Source organism: Otolemur garnettii, unplaced genomic scaffold (assembly GCF_000181295.1).
Source record: "Otolemur garnettii isolate 467f Iridium unplaced genomic scaffold, OtoGar3 scaffold00044, whole genome shotgun sequence".
NCBI classification, from domain to species: Eukaryota; Metazoa; Chordata; class Mammalia; order Primates; family Galagidae; genus Otolemur; species Otolemur garnettii.
This window is the reverse complement of record NW_003852439.1, coordinates 2,101,668-2,110,562: the sequence shown is the minus strand read 5'-3', so window position 1 is coordinate 2,110,562 and position 8,895 is coordinate 2,101,668. Positions and strand designations below refer to the sequence as shown.

The following is an 8,895-nucleotide window of genomic DNA, read 5'->3' as shown; positions in this document are numbered from 1 at the left end:
ATGGCCCCGCCCCCAGCCCAGCCTCAGGCCCACTGGCTGCTCCGCGCTGGGTTGGGCGTCGGCAAGGATGATACCCCGGCGCGAGTTCGCCGCTTAGTACTCAGATTGCTGAAATGACATCCTCCCATCTCCAGTGTCCCAAATTCCAACTTCCCCCATCCGCCCCCCCCATTCACCAGACGCTCCGGGAGAGGAGCATCTCCCAGCCAACACAGACACAGAGGGATACGGCCTCCGCTGCGCGGGTCCTAGCTAAGGGGCCTTCCTGCGCCCAGGTCGCTCCACCACAGCTTCAGAAGCAGTGACTTCCCCGAAACACACCAGCATCGGGTCCAGGACGCAGACTGGATTAGGCCGGTGCCCTCCAAAGTCACCAGAGCCCCGGTACACACTCCGGCGCGCACACACCGCTTGGCCTCCTCCCGGTGGGTCCCTCCTGGACACCCCCCTCTCTCTTCTCTCTCGCACCTCCTGAGGTCCCTTCCCTTTACGCACACTGAGCCCAACGCCCGCGTTCTTGACCACTCCACACACATGTCCACACCGTGCACCCCCACGTAAGTCTGCACGCAGGATCAGCGCTTCCCCTACCGCACATATCACCCACGTACGCACAGGTCCACCACTGTCCTGTCACTCTCAGCGGCCCAGGTCACGGGCCGTGCGCTGTGCAGACACTTAGGGCACAGCCGCGACGCGGGGGACCTGCCTGAAGGAGGGGTCCGGGGCAGCCTCCCACCTTGGCACTGAGACCCCCTCCTAGCCCATACGCTGTCCGAGGTAGTCATTGCCCCTACCAGGCCCAGGGAGCAGCAGCACGTCTTGGAGCTGATTCCCTGAGTGACCTTCAGACCAGTAAACTGAGGCCTGTCTCAGGTCGCTCCCTCCGGCCAAAACCAGACCTTTGAAGATCTCACTTTCTCCCACTCTAATTTCTCAGGGTGAGACCCAACCCCAACCCCAGCCACGAAAGACACAGCAGAGAGATGATCCCTGCTCCCCTCTCTGGGGGTAGGAAGGCGAGCTGCAGAGTAACAGTCCCTTCTGGGCGTAGTTGCCGTCCCTGATCATTCCGCAGCATCAGGTACCCAGGATCCCCGATCTCGCATTTCCTGTCCCTGGTCAGGTCGCGCACCCCTCGGGTAGGCATCTCCGCCAGTACCTTTTACTATTTTTAAACACAAATGGAAAGAAAGAATCACAAGGGTAGAATTTCCCCCCAGTTTTATTTGCCGATGTATCGTCTGCGCCTAGAATAATCCCTGGCACACAGTAGGCGCATACTCTTTTCCGGTGTTCACGCAGGACCGTAGAATTGGAAAGTGGATGGGTACTGCCACCTGCTGGTCTACAGTGGAAGTGACGCCAAGATCCTTCTGTAAACGTGGGTTAAGCGCCCCTTTGAGAGCCTCAAAGTCCTCTTCTGTAAAATGGAAATTATTTTCATGTTACACGCCTCTTTTTTTTTTTAAATTTCTTATAGCATAAAAAATATCCAGGCGTTGTGGCGGGGGCTAGGTTTGAACCCACCACCCTTGGTATATGGGGCTGGCATCTAACTCACTGAGCCACAGGTGCTGCCCTACATGCCTCTTTGGGATGTTGTGAAGAAGTTCAAAGATCCATGGATTGATGCTATGACTACTACTACTACTACTATCTAGTGTTTACTGAGTGTTTACTGTGTGCCAGGAGTGGTTAAAATCTTTGATGTATAATAATAATAATAGCTAATATTTATATAGTGCTTACTGTGTGCCAGGAGCTACTAAAATCTTTAACTCATTTAATCACCCTAGCTACCCTTTAAGCCAGGTACCATTCTCCCCATTTTACAGGTGGATATACTGAGGCCCAGAGGGTTGAAGTACTGGCTAGGGCCATACAATTGGCACAGCCAGGCTGTCTGGCTCCACAGTCCATGCTTTAAACTTGGTGTCACTTGCTGCAAGATTAGACATTGTCAGAGGAGGCTTGTGGACTTGGAAGCTTACTCAGTCTCCAGCCTTAGAGAGGATGGCTCTAGGAGATGTGGGGAACTGTGTCAGCCTCACAAATGCTCAGTCCATTTTAGGCTAATGAAAAGCAGTGGCTTGGCCAGGTGCAGTGCCTCACATCTGTAAACCTAGGACTTTGGGAGACAGAGGTAGGAGGATTGCTTGAAGCCCAGAGTTTAAGACCGGCCTGAGCAACAGAGCAAGCAAGACCCTGTCTCTTAAAAAAAAAAAAAAATGGTCGAGCATGATGATGTCTGTTTATAGTCCCAGCTACTTGGAATGCTGAGGCTGAGGCAGGAGGATTGCTCGAGCTTGGAACTTTGATGTTTCAGTTTGATGAAACCCTTGTTTTCTAGCCTGGGCAACAGAGCAAGACCTTGTCTCCAAAAAGTAAAAAAAAAAAAAAAAAAAAAAATAGAGAGAGAAAGAGAGAGAAAGAAAATAAATGGCTCCCCTGGTGAAGAATAGAACCATAGTCTCTGCCATGGCCTCCCGCTGACAAATGCCATGGTGTGTAGTTAGGTATTTGTGTGGCTGTTTGGTGTCTGTCTATATCTCTAGACTATATCTCAGGGCTGACTAGTCTGGACTCTCCAATACAGTAGCCACTAGTCACATGTGATCACTTAGCCCTTTATATGTGACTAATATGACTGTGGAATTGAACTTTCAGTTTTAGTTACTCTTTCTTTGTTTCTTTCTTTCTTCCCTTTTTTTTTTTTTTTTTTTTTTGAGACAGAGTCTCAAGCTGTCACCCTGGGTAGAGTGCCATGGCGTCATAGGTCGCAGCAACCTCCAACTCTTGGGCTCAAGCCATTCTCTTGCCTCAGTTTTTCTATTTTTTAGTAGAGACGGGTCTCACTTTTGCTGAGGCTGGTCTCCAACTCATGAGCTCAAGCTATCTACGTGTCTCAGCCTCCCAGAATGCTAGGATTGCCGGTGTGAGCCACTACACCTGGCCTCAATTTGGTTTACTTTTAATTAATTTACATTTAATAGGCTGGTAATGTGGCTGGTGGCTTCTGTATGTACAGCACATCTCAAAGCTCAATAAAACTTTTGTTGATGAAAAGAATAATTTAGCTCTAGACTTGCTTTCCCCTTTAAAGTGTATCTATTCTGTGTTCGGACCTTTCATTGTCTTTTCTCTGTTAATAAGTAGATCACCTCTTCTCTTTAAAGTTGGAACCTTACAAGGTACTGTCTGTATCTTACATGTGATAAAACTCAGGCTTAGGAAATGTTGAGGGACTTTCCCTCAGTCTTACAGCTGGTAAGTGGCTAAGAAAAGCTTACCTATTCATTGTCTTCCCACTTCACCTCATTGCTTCACAGGTGAAATTTCTGGAAATATCAACCTAATTTCATAGGGTTAGGTTGAATTAGTTTGAATTTTCTAACATGTAATGAGCAGAGTAAGTCATAGACTGTGGGCATTAAAAGCAGGAAAGAGCGCTGCAAGTGATTGGTGATGTCTGTCTCAGGCACAAAATAGTGGATAGACGGCAAGGGGGATGTCCCACATTTGGGTGCTCCTGGCTGATCATTTTAAAGATTCACTCAGAGATGCAAGCATCCTGGACTGTCAGGCTGAGAATTGGTGGGGGTTCAAGCACTTGACAGGATGATATTTTCAGTACCTGTTTAATTGCCTCGGGCAGGTGACTGCCTGAACATGGGACCCTGATAGTTTATACTAAGTGCCAGGCTGTGTGCCAGAACTTGTTGGTCCCTAGATGGATAGGATGTGATCCCACTCTCTGGGAGCTCCAGGGCAGTGGAGGAGGCAGACTCCCTCAGTAAAGTGAGGGATATGCTAGCCAGGGCATTGTGGATCCACCTACCAGAGACCTCTTACCTACCTCTGCTTGGCCAGGCTGAGAAGGGGATCAGACTTCTCAAAGCACTTGACTCTCCCTTTGGCTTGGGAATGGGGACACAGCCCATTGTGTGTTATAAAATTCAGTCACTGTGGCAAAGTGTTCCTTAGCAATGTGCCCTTCCTTACAGGTGTTCACCAACCATTGTGTCAATTACAATCACTGTGTTGTAGCCATCTGCTCTTCCTTTCCTGTGTTGGTGCCCACAGGCTCTTGTCTGTGGTACACAGATTGCTTGGAGTAGCCTTATCATGGCCCTTATGGTCCCTGTGAGGCCACCATGGGGGGACATCCACCCGATGTTCCCAAAGCTGTCAGTTAGAAAATGTTCATGTAACATGATAATTGTTTTTTTTGTTTCTTGGGTTTTGGGTTTTTTTGAGACAAAGTCTCGCTCTGGCACTCTGACTAGAGTTCCATGGCATTATAGCTCACAGCAATCTCAAGTTCTTAGGCTCAAGTGATCCTCTTGCCTCTGTTTTTCTATTTTTAGTAGAGACAGGGTCTCATTATTGCTCAGACTGGTCTTGAACTCCTTAGCTCAAGCAATCCACTGCCTTGGCTTTCCAGAGTGCTAAGATTACAGGTGTGAGCCACTGTGCCCAGCTGCCCAACACAATAGTTATTATGGCTTAGAGATTAGGGATACTTGTTATCACAGAATGATAAGTTGGGATGTAAGTAATCTCACAATTGGTTTGTTGCTCAATGATGGAAACAAGGGTACAGATTCTTTGCAGTCTTCTCTGCCACCCTCAACTTGGCACCTCACAATCACAAAATGGTTGCCACAGCACCAAGCATCAAATCATCACTTGACAGTCTCCAATGTAGGAAAGAAGGTATTCAGGAAAGAGAATTCACCTTATGAGCCTATTAATCAGGAAGAAAATCATTCCTAGAACTGCCCCCACTCCCTGCCCCAGGGGCAGGATTCCCCTTATAGTTCCTTGGTTAAAAAGGGTCACATAGTTTCCCTGAGTGCAAAGGAAACTTGGGAAGTGAATACTTGGCACAAACAGACTAAAGAAAGAGGGTGTGGGAAAGGTTGTTGAGGTAGAAGCTGGCTGTGTCTGTCCCAGGTGTCCCTCCTTGGGGTGAGCAGGGAGCACGGGGCTGGATCCCCAGCATGTGCTGTGTCCACTCACCCACCCATGAAAGTGGCTTCTGATTCTTACCCTGTGTCTCCGAGGGAGCAAAACCAGTCCTAGAGCTGGATAGGAAATACACGGTCCCCACCCCTGCTCGCCTCCCCTCTGTTTCTTCTGAAGCAAGTATGTTGCCATAGAAGTGGCTTTCATGTCTCAGGAAAAGGTTTCTACTTTCCCATTTCACCACCAAAAAGGACCATAATGTCCCTAAAGGCAAACTCGAGTCTCCACCTCTGTGTAAAACAGAGAACTGTTTGCCTTGTGCAGCTCTATTTATTTTAGGCTTCCATGAAGCTTGCCACAGATGTTTCAGAAACCTTGGACCATTTATCTTTACTCAGTTACCAAGCTCAGAGTAGTGTGGGCTCCACTTCAAGAGAGAAGCCAGAGGTGGAGTCCAGCTGTGCCCAGGCTGTAACTACTGCCTCAGCCGGCCGTCTCACCCCTGGGCAGAAATCCTATCATCAGTGGCCTTGGTTCCCCTGAGCACACTGTGACGTGCTTTCAGTCACCTGGGCTCTTGTCCAAATGCACATTCTAGTTCAGAAGGATGGGAGAGGATTCTGCACCCTGCCAAGCACCTGGGTGGGCTCACAGAACCACACTGTGAGTAGTAAGACCTTGGCCCAGTATTTCTCAGTTCTGGGTGCTCATTAGAATCGCCTGGGTCATAAAAAATAAAGATAAAGAAGCACCTGGGTTCTTCCTGGACTAATTATGTCAAAATCACTGGGGGTAGGGTTCAGGGATCAGTCTGAAGACTGAAGCGGGCTTAGGCCATTCTGAAGCAAGGTAGGAGACAGCAGAAGTACTAGGGACTGAATCACCAGATGGTCACGGAACTTTAGACAAATCACTTAGTTTTTCTGCATCTATGAGGTGAGGGGATCAAAACAGTTCCTACCTGTTAGAGCCATGTGAGTGGTGACCAATCAGACACTTGCAAAGGACTTTGACTTTGCATCATACTTTGGACAGAGCCAGGGCCCAGGAAGTGTTAGGTGGTGCTGTTGTTGTTGTTTTTTTTTTTTTGAGACAGAGTCTTACTTGCCCTTGGTAGAGTGCTGTGGCATCACAGCTCACATCAACCTCAAACTCCTGGACTTAAGCGATTCTCTTGCATTAGCCTCCCTAGTAGCTGGGACTACAGGTGCCCGCCACAACACCCAGCTATTTTTTTTGTTGCAGTTGTCATTGTTGTTAAGCTGGGCCAGGCTGGATTCGAACCTTCCAGCTTCGGTGTATGTGGCTGGCACCGTAACCCCTGTGCTATGGGCGCCATGTCAGGGCTACTGTTTTAATTTAAAAAGACTTGGAGGAGATTTCGGTAAAGAAAACAAACCCGATCTCTAATTACTCGTTATTCCTTTGGTGAGCACAAATTGGGTGAAAATATGAAAATACGAAAATACGGCTGTTTCTTCCCATTTTCTCCCAGCTGATTCTCAAAATGTGGTCCAGGGAACTTTTCTGGGAGACCTGCAGCATCAAAACTGGTGTTTTCTGTTTGTTTCTGAGACAGAATCTCATTCTGTTACCCGGGCTAGAGTATAGTGGTGTCATCACAGCTTATAGCAACCTCAGATTCCTTTGACCTGAGTAGCTGGTCAAAAGTGTTTTCATAATAGCGTTAAGACCTTAGTCTCCTTCTCACCATCATCCTCACAGGCGTGCACAGTGGAGTTTTCCAGCGCCTTTCAGACACCTGATATTGCAACAGCCCGATGGCAGCAGCAGATGTGAGGACCCAGCTGTCTTCTATCAAGTCAGACATTACAGAGAATTTTAAAACATGGAAAATGTCTCTATGCTGCTCACTAATTGCTTTTTGTTTTGGAAACTACAGTTATTTTTCATAAAAGAGGTTTTATGTTAACATGCAAAGGGTTTACTATTGTTATCTTTAAATAATTGAATAAATACTTAAAAAGTTCCTTGGCTTTAATTTAAAATATGGTAAATACTGGTAGGTAGTCACCTACCAGTATATACTCCTTCAAGTCCTTTTAAATTAAAACAATGGCTCTCAACTCCTACTGGGCACTGACCATCAGAGGCAGTTCCATCCATCAATTTTAAGAGTGTAGAAGGGTCACAAGACCCTAAAGCTTGAGAACCACAGGTCAAGGCACACTTATTTAGAAACTTCTCTTCACATATATTAGCAAACAGTTACATAGCATTTACAGTTTTCCAGGCTCTGTTCTAAGCACTTCATATATACGTAATAGATAGATACACACACACACAGTTTTCTGGGCCTCGTGTGCTATGACCCCATTTTGCAGAAGTGAAAGTTGAGGCACAGAGAGGAGAATTATCAGAAAGCTGTTGAGTCCCCAGACTAGGGGCCATAGCCCTGGACCTAGGAGGCAGAAGAGTCTCTTCCAGAGGCTGTTCCTGCCAGTGTCCCTGTTCAGCCCCACTGCTAAGGAAGGGAATAGCCTCACTCTCTTCCTCCTCCTCCTCTTCTCTGCTTTCCCATTTCTTGCTGAGGGCTTGGCCCAGCCAACTGTGAAAGATTGTAGCAGACAGGCCAGTCTGAGGTGGGAGCTGGGAGGTGGGGCAGGGAGCCTGGGGTGACTCGTGTTACATAAGGGCCCCTGGGACAGAGGACAGTTATATAATGGAGGGAGAGGAGGGCAGGCGGGCAGAGTGAGTCAGGGCAAGGGGAGAAACAGGGGGATGGAAGAGGAAAGAAGGAGAGAGCAGAGGAAACTGTCGGTCTCCACCCAGGGAGGCTGCCATGCAGGAGAAGGCAGGGTGGGGCTCTCGGTCCTGTTACTACCCCATTGCCAATCAATGCCCTGCCCTGGAGGAGGCTCCATCCTTCACTCTCCTGGCTCCACTGAGCACAGATTATTCTGGAAATCCTCTAATGTCTTTTACCATACTCCTTTATCATTTAATTAACTACAGCCAGGTTCTTTTGCTTGCAAACAAGAACCTGGAACCATATAGAACCCTTTCCTGCCCCAGTACTGGAATGGATGGGGGTCTAGAAACTTCTAGGCACATGGGAGGTGCTCAATGTATGCATGTCTATTAATAAATACACAATAGGTACTTACGCATTTTCTTGTCATAATTTTCACTGGCATACTTTTTCTACCCAGTGGCCACTTGGGTGGGCCAGTACCCCAGTGGCATCTATTCTCTGCTGCCAACAGGGGAATGGTCCTGCTCTGACCTTTATTTAGTCAGTCAACGCACGCTACCCAAGTGCTGTGCTAGGTTCCAGGAACGCAGCTGTGAACAGGGTGTTTGCGCTATTCGTCCAATATTTCCAGCTCTCTGTCTCCGAACAGCTGGTAGGATTGAAGTCCCAGACTCTCTGTGAGTGGCTGTGTTCTGTGACACCACTACTGGTGAGTTCTGCTGGAGGTGATTGGTGTCACTTCACGAAAATGATTTCATGACTGATGTGAGACCTTCCAGTGCTCTTTTCTCTCTGTAATGTGCAAGTTGGTGGCTGCTGTCAGCCTGGGACCCTCTCAGGAGTCTGGGTACCTGGTGACCATAGTGAGCAGAGACCCAGGAAGGCTATGTTGCACAAATAAGAAATACATTTTGCTCTTCTATTTCACTGAGCATCAAGGGTGTTTATTTTTGCAGCATAGCCTGGCCTCTCCCGACTTACTGAACGGTGCCAGTCTCCCAGGAGTTCTCAGTGTGAGTGGTGGAGGAGGCACAGGTGTGCTTGGTTTCCCTCTGTCTTCCCGGACCCGTTCCCCCTTCTTTTCACCCTGCTCTCCCCGCTCCCAAGCTGGCCTGCATGCACCATCTCAATGGGCTTCCTGTTGTCTTCATCTCTTCCACAGCCACACAACACAGAACACTTCTGATGTCAGATGTGTGCAGTCCCCC

General features: G+C 48.2%; 1 pseudogene; it reads left to right on the top strand.

The window, feature by feature from the left end:
- The first annotated feature begins 11 nt into the window (after positions 1-11).
- Positions 12-8,895, top strand: part of LOC100955022 — a 16,436-nt pseudogene continuing 7,552 nt past the window's right edge.